At 40.6% G+C, this 17705-nt stretch overlaps 1 protein-coding gene across 2 annotated transcripts in view; it reads right to left on the bottom strand.

Moving 5' to 3' along the window:
* Positions 1-689, bottom strand: part of LOC128697284 (tripartite motif-containing protein 59-like) — a 75630-nt gene extending 74941 nt beyond the window's left edge. The window contains exon 1 of one of the 2 annotated variants that reach the window (XM_070079496.1): positions 644-689. The gene's annotated coding sequence lies outside the window, so the exon portion shown is untranslated. Of the gene's footprint in view, positions 1-6; positions 570-643 lie in introns of those variants that run through there. The other variant, XM_070079499.1, reaches the window with a different exon arrangement.
* Positions 690-17705: the final 17016 nt, after the last annotated feature.

The raw sequence follows: 17705 nt of genomic DNA, 5'->3' as shown, positions 1-17705 counted from the left end.
AAATACCTGTCCAACAGTCCGCCAAATGCCTGTCCAACACTCCGTCTAATACCTGTCCAACACTCCGTCAAATACCTGTCCAACAGTCCGCCAAATGCCTGTCCAACACTCAGTCTAATACCTGTCCAACACTCCGTCTAATACCTGTCCAATACTCCGTCTAATACCTGTCCAACACTCCGTCTAATATCTATCCAGCACTCTGTCTAATACCTGTCCAACACTCCGTCAAATACCTGTCCAACAGTCCGACAAATGCCTGTCCAACACTCCGTCTAATACCTGTCCAACACTCCGTCAAATACCTGTCCAACAGTCCGCCAAATGCCTGTCCAACACTCCGTCTAATACCTGTCCAACACTCCGTCTAATACCTGTCCAGTACTCCGTCTAATACCTTTCCAACACTCCGTCTAATATCTATCCAGCACTCTGTCTAATACCTGTCCAACACTCCGTCAAATACCTGTCCAACAGTCCGACAAATGCCTGTCCAACACTCCGTCTAATACCTGTCCAACACTCCGTCAAATGCCTGTCCAACAGTCCGCCAAATGCCTGTCCAACACTCCGTCTAATACCTGTGCAGTCAAATACCTGTCCAACAGTCCGCCAAATGCCTGTCCAACACTCCGTCTAATACCTGTGCAGTTCCAACTTGTTGTTGATGTTGGGTTGTTAAGGGTGACTCTCAGTTACACTTTATCCAGCTCAACTTCCAGATGAAGATAAATAGTTTAAAATAGACACAAACTCATAATACTTCAGTGTTTTATTGACAATATTTCTGGCACACAGTGATTTTTTAGATTTTGCCACCGAAGTGGCTAGTTTATTGTGCACCCCATATCCATCCTGTGGACGGTAGCGCGAGAGCATATGGATACACAAAAGGCCTAGGAACTAGGCCCCAAAGGGTTAACAGGAATACATATGGATTTATATCTACATATCTATAGTTCACTTATCTGTTACAAGCAAATTTAGGAAATTTGCTTAGTATATCTGGTATCTTATTTTCATTAATAAGATATCTTGACATGTCACATAGGTTATTATACTGTCTGTCTCTGTATTCCTCAATAAGTGGACAATTAAGCACATAGTGTTCAAAAGAGTGACCATATGCCTGATCACATAATTTACATTTAGTTTGATCATCATCTGTGTGTCTCCCAAACTGCCAGAAGTACTTGTAACCAAGCCTAAGCCTGGCCACTACAACATCAGTCAGTCTGTTCACATTGCAAGTTGCTCCATAAACATACTTATCTACGTTCATGTTATCATAGTGGGTCTATAGATCTACTCAGGCTTCTAACTGCATTCCTATAACAATCATTTTCATTATTTACTTCTCTCCTAATATTATTCCTAATGCTAGACACAGTTATACCAAAGTTATATTCTACATTCTCCTTCTCGATACTCTTCTTGGCTAACATATCAACTTTATCATGAAGGAGTAATCCAATGTGTGATGGGATCCATAGCAATTGTACATTAATTCCTTTGTCCCTAATTTTTGAGTATCTATACCTGGCTTCCCCAATGAGCATGTTGTTGGAGTCATTATATGAGCCAAGAGCCTTCAATGATGACATAGAATCAGTAATGATGATAGAGTCAAGCTCAGTGTCATAGGTTAGCTTTAGCGCCATTAGGATTGCAAACAATTCAGTTTGCAGTGTAGACGCCCAGTTGTTAATTCTTATGCCTAACTCAACAAATTTATTATCGTTCTTAACTAGGGAGGTGGCAACAAGAGCAGATGCAGCCCTGCCAGAAGACTCCTGTTTAGATCCATCAGTGTATATAACATGTGATAACTTGTTACTACCAGCTAGGTGAGAAATTTCTTCTTGAGCAGTTGCTCTAACAAGAGATTTAAGGAAGGGATTACTAGCAATGAGCTTCTTGGGAGGGACTTGCAGGTATGTGATATTAAATGAACACATCTTCCATGGAGGGGTGAAATGCTCTTGTTGCCTACAGTGATACAGTTCATGCAGGTTATAAAACTTAATGCAATTGCACGTTTTCACAATCCATTTAGATCTGTGTGTATTTACCTCTAGACACTTGGTAAGATTCACTGTGACAGTGTCTGGTTCGTTTCTCAACATTCTAAATACCGAGTACAGTGTTAATTTCAACAATACTATCACTGATACTAGAAATACCAAGCTCCTTCCTCATGTTAAGAACTTTTGTAGATCTGGGACAGCCAAGAATAATCCTGAGAGCTTCATTTTGCATTAACTCCAAGGGTCGGAGAGAACTTTCTCTAGCTAATATCAACATGGGAGCAGCATAATCAATTAAGGACCTAACATAGGCTATGTACATCATTCTCACGATTCTCACATTAGCACCATAGTTGGGATTGTAGCCAGCAACAGCTTTGAGAGCATTTAGCCTAGCTTTACATTTCTTGTTTAGTTGTGGTATAGTGGATTTGTTAAAGGGTACATCTACACCAAGATATCTGTAAGTTTTAACGTAGCTAATAATTTCACCCTGCAAATAGATGGGTGGGGGATGTCGTTTGCTTGTTAATATCTTAGTTTTAGAGGAAGATATTATGAGGCCTAGTCGATTACAAATTGCTTGAACTTCATTAAGAATGGTATTCATCTTCTTATGCCCTGTTGTATGGATCATGATATCATCAGCATAGCTTATAGCTATATGTTTAGGTGAGGCAGGTAGAGCATTTAGGAGAGCATTAATCAGAATATTAAATAGCATGGGACTAAGAACTCCTCCCTGCGGTGTACCTAAAGACATTTCTTTAGAATCACTTCTGAAGCCTTGGTAAAGGACAGAGGATACTCTATTTGACAGGTATCCTATTATCCAGCAGAGTAAGCTACCACCAATATTCATTTTGGCTAGTTCATGTAGTATAACGGTTCTGTTTGCAATATCAAATGCAGATTTTAGATCAAGAAAAGTGGTAAAACTAGTAGAGGTGTGTGCAGTGAGAAAGGTGGAAATACAGTTCTGCACACTTTTACCTTTCATGAACCCATAGAGGTAGGGGGAAAGTTGATGTCTGATTCTGTAGTACAGTCTGTTAAGCATCATTCTTTCAAAAGTTTTACAAAGACAACTAGTTAAGGAGATCGGCCTAAATGTATCAGGCTGTTGGGGCTTAGGGATAGGCACAATGAGACTTGGTCCAGGAAGTAGGAAGAACGCCCTCAATGTAACTGAGATTATACAGTGCCAACAAAGGGTTATCAGGCACGTGCCTTAGAGTTCTGAGAATATCATAGGTTATACCATCCTCTCCAGGAGCAGTTGATCGACCTTTGGTTAATGCATTATCTAATTCGTACTCGGTAAAGAGGCAATCACTCTCATCAATATTTTGGCTCATAAAATTAATCAGTTTCAACATTTCTTCAGAAGTACTCTCTAAATTTTTTCTAATATGAGATGGAAGGCTTTCATGCCTGGATGTTTTGGACCAGTCATTTATGAGGTCATTTGCTTTTTCAAGAGGAAAGGGATGAGCAACATTGCCAGTCTTTTTCCTGGTTATTTTATTTATACCTTTCCAAGCCAAACTCAAAGGGGTGGACCTATTTAATCCACTAACAAACTGTTCCCATTCCTGTTGCCTAAGTTCTTCCTTTCTATTCCTTGCATTTGTTAGTGCAGCTTGGAACGTTCTGAGCAGGTCTGGGGTTCTACATTCACGGTATGCTTTACCAATCCTCCTAGCTGCATGTGTTAGATTGCGCAGCTGTGGATCATTATAGTATTTACATTGGTTTTTATTGTTATTTATAGTGGAGGGTCTTTGTTTCCTATTCCTGCCCACTTGATCTGTGAGAACACTCTCAATAGTGGTAATTAAATCATCATTAAATTTTTGTGTGCCAATGGACTGGTAATTCTTATACCATTGATCCAAGTGGTTAATAAAGTTGTCTCTGTGTTCTGGTTTGAGAATAAGTTTCCTCCTTCTGTATTTAGCTCCTTGATTGCTGGAGATGTGATCAAGATTGACAGTTGTTAGTCTTGGGAAGTGATCAGATAGAAGATCATCAACTATGACAGAGTCATGCATCGTATATGATGTATTAAATCCAAGACACAGATCTAGTATGCCACCATATATGTGAGTAGGCTCAGTAGTGCCCACAATTCGAACATTATCATGCTCATTTAGCAATCTCACTAGTTTAGTTCCATTGGTGTTTGTTATAGACCCACCAATATTCTTATGTCTGGCATTAAAATCTCCAAGAATGATGGTAGGTTCACTATTGATGCGATCTGGTAAAGCATCAGGTCGAAGCTGGTTCGCTGGGGCATAGAGATTAAAAATGTTTATGGAAAAATCGCCTGCATATACTTTGACACCATGTGGCCCGGTGGCCTGGTGGCTAAAGCTCCCGCTTCACACATGGAGGGCCCGGGTTCGATTCCCGGCGGGTGGAAACATTTCGACACGTTTCCTTACACCTATTGTCCTGGTCACCTAGCAGCAAATAGGTACCTGGGTGTTAGTCGACTGGTGTGGGTCGCATCCTGGGGGACAAGATTAAGGACCCCAATGGAAATAAGTTAGACAGTCCTCGATGACGCACTGACTTTCTTGGGTTATCCTGGGTGGCTAACCCTCCTGGGTTAAAAATCCGAACGAAATCTTATCTTATCTTATACTGCATGTTAACTCGACTCTGCAAGGAAAGGAGTGAATGTGGCAAGTTCTTTCTGACATACATCACACAACAGTTGGTTGACCTTAGGTTATAAGCTGCATATCCAGGCAAGTTTGGTGGAGGTGCTCCATCTTTCAATCTACATTCCTGCAAACAGATGACATCAATATTCTTGGTTGCACTAATATGATGTAAGTCAGGCAACCGCTTCCTGATGGAAGCAATGTTCCATGAAAAGATTTGTAATGTATCCATTGTAGTGAGTTATTACAATCTCTTGCTCATGAGATGGTAAAACTATTATGCTTTGGCTACAGGCAATGAATCTTGCGTCTTTGTAGTTGATTAGTGGTTGTTTAAGTTTCGGTGTAAAGCACAGGCATTCTTCAAGTCTTCCTTTCTGCTGTGGTATTGCTGTTCTGAAATAATTAGTAAGTTTATTCAGGTATACACAAATAAAGTTACATAGATTATCATACATAGCAGCATATGTGTAAAGTACCTGGGATAACCTAAAAAAGTCAGAGTGACTTATTTCCATTTGGGTCCTTTTACCTTATTGTTATAATATAATGGTGATAATATCTTATTATTACACTTTAAAGGAGATATACTAGGAATAAGGGAAGACTACATGTGTGTTAGCTAAAAAAAAATAATTCTCCTCCCTTTCTGTAGCTATATTCATTAGACACCTTTTGGCTCTCTTCTTGAACTGGTTCATGCTATGACTGGCTTTGATATATGCAGGCAATCTGTTCCATTCACTTATTGATGTACAATAAAAGGTGTTTGAAGCCTTACCACTAACTGTGGGTACTACAAAATTGTGCTCTGTCCCTTAGGACTATGATTGCTTTGGTTCCCAGCCTTGACAAAATTGGCAGCAAGATATTCTGGACATTGTGAGCAATTTTATAAATTTGGCTTAACTTCAGTTTTTACTCTGTCTTCAACATTCAGCATATCCAGTTGTTGTAATTCATCCTGGCCTACATGTTCTCTTGGACCCAGGCCCAGGATGAATCTTACCATTTTGTTTTGGGTGATTTGCAGTCTATCTTTCAGTTTTATTGTCAAGGCAGAGTACCATGAAGAGCAAGCATAGTCCATATGACATTGTATAAGGACTAGCATAAGGTCCTGCGAGCCTCAGTAGGTAGACACTGTGCTTGTCTGTAGAGGAACTTCAGTCTGGTATTCACTTTCTTTACTACACTGTTCTCTATCAATTCTCCTGACATGCATGGATTCCAGATATCTTACTGAAGAAACTGAAGTGATGGGTTCCCCATTACACTGGTCATTAAAATTATTTATCCTTCTCAGTTTATGTGTCGTGCTAAAGAGTATGGCTTCAGTTTTCTCGAGGTATAATGATAATTTGTTGTCTACTAACCATTTGCTGCAGGGCACCAGTTCCTGTGTTAGCTATATCTTGTGGGTCTTTACCTGGCACTAACAGAGCACTGTCATCTGCATACAATTGGAGTTTGCATTAACACTGATGGATATGTCATAAACACAGCAAAGGAATAGTAAGGGACTCAGAATACTACTTTATGGAGCTCCGCATGCTATCGGCAGAGGTTCTGATTCTGTTTTGTTGCTTTTGACAATTTGTCTCCTGTTGTTAAGGTAGGTGTGGAAAATTTTCTAGGGGTGATTACCTGTATGTACCTCAACATTATATACATACAAGTAATCTCATTGGGAGACCATATTGTTTACCGTAGTCACCCCGTGTAGACATGTGAGAAAACTTAACCACCCCTGGTCACGGCAGGTGGTCCCTTCGACCTCACAATCTTATCCATATCTATCCGAGACCAGTATGGATTGGATAGCACCCACAAGTACGGTGCTACTAATTAATGAATGAAGGGGGGGGTAGGTTACACATGGATATATCCATCAAGGAAAAACACTTGTACATAATCTCTCCACTTGCCAGATATTCTCTGGTGGTCACTTGATGTAGCTGGATCACTCATAACCTATCCAATTACAACACACCCAACTGGCCAGTATCAGTCTGCTATAACTAGAAGGGTCACTTAACTGTGGGTGATTGATACTCCCTACTTCCTCCATTCACCACCTCACCCCGATGTCCCGCCACACTGACATGGTTCCCACTCCAGCAGGACGAGGCATCTGTTGGCCTGTCCCGGTTTAGAAGTCGTGACTCAATGAACTTCATTTTCCTCGTCCCGGGAACGAGGTCTAATGTGCTCACTCGGAGCAAGGCGACCCATCTCACTTCATGCACTCTCCCAACTTAGCATTATTATCATTAACCACATCACAATTCACCAGACGATCTAACGTCTCACAACTATTATACACACCAGAGATCACTCCACCAAGATCCGAGACCGATGAGTGAGGATCAACTCACGGGTACTTCCCCTGGACACACACCATGGCCACGCACCAGTCACACCCGGTCGAACCATTATTCACTAATTTCACCACCCTTCCACGGTGGTCCCGTAAATCACGTTCCCTCACTCTCCACCAGGAACAGTTATGACACTTCCTATTATGAAATGAGGCCTATATTAATCCTTAGGCCGCCGTAAACGCCAATTTCCTGGTTCCATGCTTTCCCAGCCTCCTCACTACATTCAAAACACTCCCGCCTCCCCCATGCCCCGAGTCGACCTCTCCCCCCGCACATCCGCGCATGCGCAAAGGGAACTCTTGGTTCTGTCCTATTGTCAAATACATTTTTGACTCATATCGACACATTAAACACCTATTAGGCGCTATAGCTTCGGAAAATCAAAAAAAATTCCACAGTAGGACTTAAACCAGTCTACAGAACCAATGCCAATAGCTTGAAGTTTCTTACATAATATGTTGTGGTTGACAATATTGAAGGCCTTCTGCAAGTCTAAGGTTACCATTCCTATGAGGTTCCCGATCGACATTTTAGTTCTCATGTAATCCATAAGATTAATTGGGGAAGTGTCGGTTGAGTAAGATCTTCTAAAGCCTGATTGGTAACTATGGAGAATGTTGTTGTCATTAAGGTACTTAACTACTTGACAGTACACTGCCCTCTCTAGAATTCTGGATATTACGCTGAGTATTCTAACAGGCCTATAGTTGCTTACATCCGACCTACTATTTTTCTTGAAGATAGGAATAACTCTGGCCTCCTTGAACCTTTCCAGTACGGTATTAATGGTGATGGACAAATTTGTTAGGTGAGTAATGGGAGCTGGCAATTCAGAGGCACCATCTTTCAGGAACTTAGATGAGATATTATCTGGGCCGGTGCTCTTAGTTTTTTTTTTTTATATTTTATTTAAAACCAATACAGTTTAACATAAAAATAAAGAAACAGTATGGATCTCAATCAAATTAACAGACAAACGGATTGCACCTATATGCTCGCAAGATATTACTGCTAAACATACAACAAGAACTTACGGCAAGAACATAGCTACAAAAAATGCTGTCACAGGGTCATGAATTGACATATATACACATTCATTTATGAAAAACCTTGCATATATATAAATTGTACATATAACATGACATCTGACAAAGGCTCAATACACTAGAACATAAAATATACAGAGAAGTTATATCAGTTAAATCCCATCCTTCGCATTAATCAAAAAAACAAAACCTAACATCATAATCTTACTAGAACATCTACATACGTATCCCTAACAATACAGCTTTACATATACCAACATACGAATAAACAGAAAAAGAATACATCTTAGAACACAAAATCTGAAGCGCAATACTGTTACAATAAACCCATATACAAAATCTCTGACACAAAACGACTATGTCACTAAACCGTCTAGATATGTCTGTATACCATACAGACTAAAACTTAGCATCAAGAACTTAGCATTGACACCAAACCGGTATCAGGGTACAGACCATATTATAAACTTTAATAAGAATCGAATCATACATATATAAAGTATTACATAACGTCTGACCCATGACAAGGGCTCAATACAATAAAAAGGGATACACACACACACACACACACACACACACACACACACACACACACACACACACACACACACACACACACACACACACAATTTCACAAAATTACATTAATCAGATGCACTGTATGCACAAAGCAAAACAGTATATAAGTATATCTCATCATGCAAAAACCCAGCACCTAACATAAATACAAACTAAAACACACTTTTCAAAATTTATTCTCTATAAAGATTACAATGCTGAGTTTACAGAAATTTGGTTATTGTGATGTTTACATGTAGTAAAATAGTGATTACAGAGTGTACCACTAGAACGCTTAGCATGGCTAGGCATTTCGGGCAGACTTAGTTTTATTCTTAATTGTAAAATATTACAAATTATGAGGTAAGTTGGTATTATGGCTAAGTGACTAAATACTAGTTTGTGAGTTTAGCAATGTGAATGCTTTTGTTTTGGCACAGTACATAGTTTCAGTATTGGAGTATCACAGGATTCATTATTTTAAGATTGAGATTAATATTTCTGTTTATGGTCAAATGGGTGAGTGAGTGTAAGTGTGAACCACCAGGTGGTATTCGTGTAGTTAGTTGACGGGGTGTATCAGGGAGATAAGATGTTTTCTAATGGTAGTTTTGAAGGTGATGAATGTGTCTGCAGTTCTAGAGTTCTCAGGTAGGGTATTCCAGATTTTAGGGCCTTTGACATACATTGAATTTTTGTAAAGGTTTAGTCGGACACGGGGAATGTCGTAGAGATGTTTGTGTCTGGTGTTATGCCTGTGGGTTCTGTCACAACTATCAAGAAAGCGTTTTAGGTCAAGGTTGATATTAGAGTTTAAGGCCCTGTAGATGTAGATTGCACAGTAGTAAGTGTGAATGTACTGAACAGGGAGTAAGTTTAGGTCTATGAAGAGTGGGGGGGTGTGTTGCAAGGGATGGGATTTAGTGATTATTCTTACTGCAGCTTTTTGTTGGGTTATTATTGGCTTTAGGTGTGTTGCTGCAGTTGATCCCCAGGTACAAATAGCATAGGTGAGGTATGGATAAATAAGTGAGTGGTATAGTGTGAGAAGGGCATTTTGCGGCACGTAGTATCGTATCTTGGAGAGGATCCCAACCGTTTTGGATACTTTTTTGGTTATATGCTGGATATGGGTGCTGAAATTCAGGTTGTTGTCAAGGTATAAGCCTAGGAATTTGCCCCCATTATTTCTGGTAATTAGAGTGTTGTCAATCTTAATGTTAATTTGTGCATCTCCTGCTCTGCTACCAAACATAATATAGTAGGTTTTGTCAGTGTTAAGCGTAAGTTTATTGGCTGTCATCCAAGTCGATATTTTGATCAGCTCCTCATTCACAATGGTGTTGAGGGTGGCAAGATTAGGGTGAGAGATGACATAAGTCGTGTCGTCAGCAAAGAGAATGGGTTTCAGGTGTTGGGATACATTTGGAAGGTCGTTGATGTATATGAGGAAGAGCAGGGGACCAAGGACACTTCCCTGCGGAACTCCAGTATCAATTGGCCGTGTTGCTGATGCTGTGTCTTTAATGGTGACATACTCATACCTATTAAGATAAGATAAGATAAGATTTCGTTCGGATTTTTAACCCCGGAGGGTTAGCCACCCAGGATAACCCAAGAAAGTCAGTGCGTCATCGAGGACTGTCTAACTTATTTTCATTGGGGTCCTTAATCTTGTCCCCCAGGATGCGACCCACACCAGTCGACTAACACCCAGGTACCTATTTGCTGCTAGGTGAACAGGACAATAGGTGTAAGGAAACGTGTCGGAATTTCCACCCGCCGGGAATCGAACCCAGGCCCTCCGTGTGTGAAGCGGGAGTTTTAGCCACCAGACCACCAGGCCACCGTATTAGTAATGTAAGATTTGAAATAAGCAAGCGCATGGCCTCTTATACCGTAATGATCAAGTTTGTGGAGTAGGATGTCGTGGTCTACTGTGTCAAAAGCTTTTCTTAGGTCAATAAAAATTCCTAGTGGATATTCCTTATTTTCCAATGCTGTGTACAGCAGATCTAGCATTTTTATGATTGCATCATTAGTGCTTTTATTTTTCCTGAATCCAAATTGGCAGGGGTTGAGTATGTTTTGAGCCGTTATAAATGAATACAGTCTCCTGTGCACGAGTTTCTCAAAGATTTTGGATAGCAATGGTAAGTTAGATATTGGCCTATAGTTGTTTAAGTCTGTAGGGTCACCACCTTTATGTATTGGTGTAACCCTTGCCATCTTGAGTAGTTTCGGGAAGGTGCTAGTCTCTAGTGACTTGTTAAAAAGTAATGAAATAGCATGCGAAAGGACATGGGCCGCTCGCTTGTACAGTAATGGTGGGACATGAGACAGATTCCCCGAGTTATTTTTAAGTGACTTTATAATCTCGGTGAGACTTTATAATCTCGGTGACTTCTGTGGGCTCAGTTGGTGCAAGATAGAAGGAATTAGGGAAATTCCCATCTAGGTAGTCCCCGGCATGGGCATTGGTATGTGGGATTCTACTGGGGAGATTAGATCCTATGGTTGAGAAGAAGTCGTTTATCTTGTTAGCTGTGTCAGTGGGATGTAGTGGTGTTTCATTAGGTTTAGTTAGGACAATATTCTTGGTTTTTCTCAGTTTGTGGGTCCCTAGAATCTGAGATAGTGTTTTCCAGGTCTTTTTTATATCTCCTCTAGTGTCTGTGAATCTACTGGAGTAGTATAGTTGTTTGGCTTTCTTTATTACTTTCGTGAGAGCTGATGAATAGTGTTTAAGAATATCTTTGTGTATTAAGCCCTGTCTATATTGCTTTTCATATTGGTGTTTCTTGTCAATGGATTTCAGAATGGTGCTGGTTAGCCATGGGCAACCAAGCCGTTTGTTTGTGATCTGTTTCGTTTTTATAGGACAATGTTTGTTGTATAGTCTAAGTAATTTGTTAAAAAAATGTCTGTCCAGTCATCAATACCATTGGCCTTGGAGAATTCTGTAGGCCAGTCAACAGTCTCTAGGTCAGCTGTGAACTTCCTTACTGAGGCCTCGTCATGGAGTCTAAATGAGACTTTGTTGTATTCTAGAGGTGTTTGTCAGGAGGAAGGTAGGGTAGTGGTCTGTAGTGCTATCTGTGATTATCCCTGATTTAAGGGGGGCTAGTATATTGGTCCATATGTGGTCTATTATGGTTGCACTTGTCTCAGTGAGCCTGGTTGGTTTAGTTATTGTTGGTATGAGAAGTGTGTTGTTCATATTGTTGATGAAGTCAGTTACAGGCTGATCATCTAGTAAGCCAAGGTTGATGTTGAAGTCTCCAGCTAAGAGAAGGTGGTGCTTATTCATTTGTCTGTTTGTTATTAGTGACTTTATTTTCTCACTGAAATTTGGGATGTTTGTGTGAGGTATCCGGTAAATGGCACCGATTGTTATAGGCGTCTTAAGTTTTTTTACAGTAAAATTAGCAATAATGTATTCCCCATATTCATCACTAAAGCAAGTGGTGCTAAGACAAGATAATTGGTTAGAGTAATAGATTGCAATACCACCCCCAACTTGGTTTGGTCTGCAGTTGTGAATTGCTGTGTATCCTGGTAGAGGGTAGATATCTATTGTGTCCAGCTTAAGCCAGGTCTCAGTAAGAATAATGCAGGAGAAAGGTGTCTTTAGTGATTCAAGGAGTGCTAAGAGGTCATCATAGTGTTTGCTTAAGGACCTGATGTTGTAGTTAAGTACTGATAGACTTTTAGCATTGTTTAGGATAGTGCTGGCTTGTGATGCTGTGTAATAAAGGCAGTTACTTTCCAATAGGTTTTGATTGGGTGTCAGATTATGGAGGTTTAGATGAGGGTCAACGTAATCAATCATCTTCTAGGTTTAAATTATGGTTATTTATATCCTGAGTTGTGTGTTGAGTTCTAGTACTGATATCTGTAGTGGTAGGAAGTTTGGACAAGTATATAGCTAGAGTATTTTGGTCATGTTGAGTATAGTCACTACTACACATAATGAAGTTGATGTTGTCTATGTGTTGTGCTGGAATGAACTAAAGTACAACTAGGTATAAACTAGTAATATAAAAATACAATGTCGCAATGAACTTATTACTCAAGAATCGTGTCATACAAGACTGATGCACATCAAAATTATACATAAAAATCTACTATATTATACCTTCATTCTGAAAAGTCTTATATCTAACATAACGAGACCTTGAGCTCTACATCCACACTTGGATGCCATAAAGTCTCAATGAAAACCAGGAAACATTCCAAACCCATATTCAAAACACTCTCACGACCCCCCCAAAGGAGGCGAGCCCGCTGTGACCCCCTGACTCCCTCTCAACCTATGAAAACCCCTTCACTCACTCAATGACATTCACAGATTTACGAGAATCCCTAACGTTAGCATTCTATATCCCTCTGAGAAAGCCTGATCTCACCTCCTCCCATACAAATCTCTGTTACGACATATCGTATGATATGTAGTGATAGTGCTCCTGTGGGGAGCAGCAACAGGATAATACTGCACCACCTCTCGGGGCCCTTAACAACAACAACAGTTTGGTGTGTGTCATGGGCGCCAACACATGGTGTGTGATTCTCTTCTTTTATATCAATATATTAGTGTTATGCAGGGTTCTGCATGACATCGTATGTACATATTAGTGGGGAAGTGTGCCATAATAATATGAATATTGTAGTTGTAAGGAATAATTTTATAATTCATAATGTGCTTTTGGAGGTACTGTAAAGTACTCTAACTATAATTATAAAGAATGGAGTTAGTGATTTATTTTCCAAGGATGTTTGGGTACGCAGAGTAAGCGTGGGGGAGGAGGTCACGTGACGTTAGGATGGCGGTAGAAGCTGGCGTCGGAGATGCTGTATATTTTAAGTTAAGTTTGCAATAATACACTCATTTTGTTTATCCAATTCAAGCCATAGGCTTTCATATGGCTTACCTGTATGTTAACCCAGGCTCTGACATGGTCAGGGTGCTGTGAGATGAGTGATGAAGTAAGAAATGAGGTTTGTGGTGTCATGACGGCCTGACGCTGATGAAGCCTAGTGTTATGGTGGCTGAACCTCCAGCCAGCTGTGTGTGTACCTTCATTTGGGCGTGTAGAATTAAGGTTTTTATGTTATGGTGATTAAATAGATATATTTTCCTAATTGGGATTTTTGCCTAACCCTCTGTTAACCAACCCCTTGAAGTAACACATACTGGTTTAGCGCTTTCTGTTTTTAACTGGGATAGCCTGGGGTGGCCGGTTTGGGCTTGAGATGTGTGTAACTTTTACCTTTGCCCTTAGACCAGGCTCAAGCCCCCAGCTATCCCACATTTCTGTGTAACATGGGGGCCTGTCAATGGGAGAATTATCAGATTTTTGTGGTAATTCAAGTTTGCAACCTGGAAAGTCAATAATAATTCTTTACTGGGTTGGTCAGAGGAAACATTCACTATAACACTCACACTAAAATAATAATTTACCTTTGTTTGTAATATTGTTAGTTTTTAGGGTGTTATTATTAACTAATACCCTGTGAATAATTTACCTTTCTGTACCATATTGTTGATTTTTAGGATGTTAATAATACTTGATGTTTTGTGCATAATTTACCCTTGCAGGTACAATCTTGCTGATTTTTGGGAGGTTATGCTCACCTAAATTTCTGGAAATAATTTACCTTTGCAAGTGCAGTAGCTCTTTTATTTTTTTTTCTGCCAGGATTTTCTTTTTGTGTGCAGTTCTCTTTAATTTGAGGGAGTCACATGACAACTCCTTGTGAATATCCTACTTCAGTATATGTACCTTGCTGTGTGCTTTATTATTTTATATCAGTAAGTTCTGTGGCTGGTAGTAAGATTTGGTGCTATTATTTCCCAAAATGGCTGACACTGGTGAAAATTCTGAGGATGACATGCATTTGGAAGGTGACATTGAATCAAATCCCCATGATAGGGACCTGGATAAGGAAGTAGTAATTTTACAAATGAAATTAACCCTAGTTGCAGAAGAAAAGGAACGGTTCAGAATTGAGTGTACAAAGATCCAGGAACAGAGAGCCTTAGAGGAGCTTAGGGCTCAAGAAAGAGCAAAAGAGAGGCAGCTTGCTTCTCACCCAGACACAGACACAAGGGTAGATGTTTTTCATTTGGATAAAGCCATAAAATTTGTGCCCAAATTCCTAGAGAAAGACCCAGACCAGTTTTTTCTGTTATTTGAAAGTAATGGGTGACATTAGCAAGAACCCAATTAGTTGGTAAAGGGTTACAGGCTATTAGTTCTTTAGAAGGATCTGCCTTTTCTAATTATCATAAGCTAAAAGAGGTAGTTTTACAGGCTTATCAAATGTTGCCGGAAAGGTACAGGCAGAAATTCAGAGGACTAAAGTTTTAGTCAGGGCAGTCTTTGGTGGAATATGGTAAGGAGAAGATGTCACTTCTAAATAGGTGGTGTCGCTCAAAGGGGGTGGTAGGCAATTATGAAGGTGTAATTACCTTAATTTTGTTAGAGGATCTTTTGAGAAATGTTCCTCCTGACCTTAAGGCATATCTTGAGGAGAAGGATCTTGATGATTTTAATAATGCTTTAGAGCTGGGTGACAGATTTTTAGCTAACCAAAAATTTGGTAGCAGTTACCACACCCCACATACTAATAATGGTAAGTTTTCTCCACCCACAAATAGGAATAAGAAATTTCAGAAGTTTAAGCCACCCATTTATCAGCCTAATAACCACAAGGGTTTTAATAACCCTAATTTTCCAGTACCCACTCGAGGAGGTTTTAAGTCAGCTATCACAGGTCCAGGACTACAAGGAACAGGTGGGACGAGCCCAGTTCCCCAGAACCAAGGGATCCAACCTAGGTCAGATGGGCAGGGGGCCTTTAAACCTTATCACTGTACATATTGCAATAAACAGGGCCACCTGCAGCCATATTGTCGAAAGATGCTTAGGGACCAGGCTGCGACAGATGCTTCTCCAGTAAATACACCAGTTACACATGATGTGGCTTGCATTGCAGTTTTGCCCCAAGGTATCCAAAGAAGACCAGCTGTCTTAGACCCTCGGATGAAGGTCTATTCAAGTAAGTGTACTGTGGCCTTACACCAAAATGAAGGTAGGGTCACGGGTGTTATGTCTTTGAGGGACACTTGTAGCACATACACCTTGCTTCGCAGGGGTGTATTGCCAGTGTTGGATGACACCTACACCGGATTGGACATTTTTCTTAAAGGGATAACTGGAGTCCCTGCCAGGACTCCAGTGCACAGGTTATGGGTAGAGTCTGAGTACCAGTCTGGGTACCTACCTGTAGGTATTGCAGAAGATGTACCTTTTGCAGGAGTTGACCTTCTACTAGGCAACAATGTTGTGAGACTCCTCAAAAGTGAGGAATGTTTGGTTTTGCAGGACCCTGCTTTACAAGGTGGTAATGACCTAATTGGAGCAATGGTACCTGAAAATTTTTCAATGTGCTTTCAGACTAAACAGGGGAACAAGGTAGGAGCTGTGCCTCACTGTGACCCTTCTGCACACTGTGGTGATGGTTTGGGCATGGGGAGCCTGTTCATTGAGTCTGACCTGCAGGAGATTCTGAGCAGTGATGAACCGGCTCAACCGGAACTTGGTTGGAGAAGTGGTCTTGGTGCTGATGTGGGAAAAAATCCCCTGACTCTGCAGCAGCTGAGTGAGGCCCGGGAAGGTTGTGACCTCCGGAACGCTATTCATTTATCAGTTGTCGCGGAGGATGTGGTTCCCAAATTTACCAAGTGTTTATTTTGCAGAGTTGATCAAATGAGCAAGACTCTTTTTAAGAGGACCTGTGCTTACGTGGACGCGGCAGAACTATTAAAGTGTCTTTGTCAGTATTTTTTACAGATTCTGAAGGAATGGCATTTCAGTGTTAAGACGGGAGAGCTAAATAATCAGTGTTTATTAATAAATTCCTTTTCTAACAGGTTACCAGAGTCTGTACCCTTTCTGAATAATTTTGTGTGTGTGGTTTTGAGATTTCTGGTGAAACATTTTTGTCTCTTAGGCTTTGCACAAATCACCCAGACGTCATATTTTATGAAATGTCATGTAGTTTTGAGAGGCCTACTTGAGGTTAAATTTACCAATGTATATCATCCTAGGAGTCAAAGAAAAGCTCCATGGTTTTCCCAGTCTCTCAGGGCAATGCATATTTGTTTTCCCCAGTACCAGAAGGACTGGGAGGAGGGAATTCTCCTCCCTTTCATTACCGTGTGGGGAAGCACTCTGGAATCATTAAGTCATGTGCTACGTGAGGATGGTGATGTTTCCCCGGCGGTGTTTTTTCTCGGTTTCAGAAAATTCTTGGCTAAGATGAGGTCGATGGCACTAGTGCACCAGTCTGCCAGTCCGCCCAGGATGACGTGGGACTATGAGGTGGTGCTACACATTCTGGAAGCTGGAGAGATGGGATTGGCATTGGAACCGGGTCCTGGGAAGGCTATGATGGAACTGTGTGGTGACTTCAAAATGATGATGGATAAAGTCCCTGAGAAAGATAATTGTTGTGATAGAAACACAGGCCTTATCTCTAGGCTTTATTGAACATAGAATCTTCATAGTACTTCTGCAACAACAAAATATAATGACTAGTACATCTAATAACGGCTTCTACAGGGATGGTGATGTCTTGCATATGTCAAGAGAAAAGTTATAACTGCAGGCCACATATTTAAACTCACCATGTAATCTGCATCACTGATAAATGGATATAGTAGGAGAGAATCACACACCATGTGTTGGGGCCCATGACACACACCAAACTGTTGTTGTTGTTAAGGGCCACGAGAGGTGGTGCAGTATTATCCTGCTGCTGCTCCCCACAGGACCAGTATCACTACAATCTCCCCCTTCTAAAATATCAGAGACAGTAATCTCCCAAACTGTTAGGTGGGCGACGTACACGTCCCGACCTTCGTAGCCCTTGAGCCTCTTCACCAGGTTCGATATTTTCCAGTGGGGTTTGATTAACTGCTGGAGCAGAATCCTCTATTTCCATAGGGGT

Source organism: Cherax quadricarinatus, chromosome 99 (assembly GCF_038502225.1).
Source record: "Cherax quadricarinatus isolate ZL_2023a chromosome 99, ASM3850222v1, whole genome shotgun sequence".
NCBI lineage: Eukaryota > Metazoa > Arthropoda > Malacostraca > Decapoda > Parastacidae > Cherax > Cherax quadricarinatus.
Note: the sequence above shows the minus strand (reverse complement) of the source record. Positions and strands in the feature narration are given on the sequence as shown.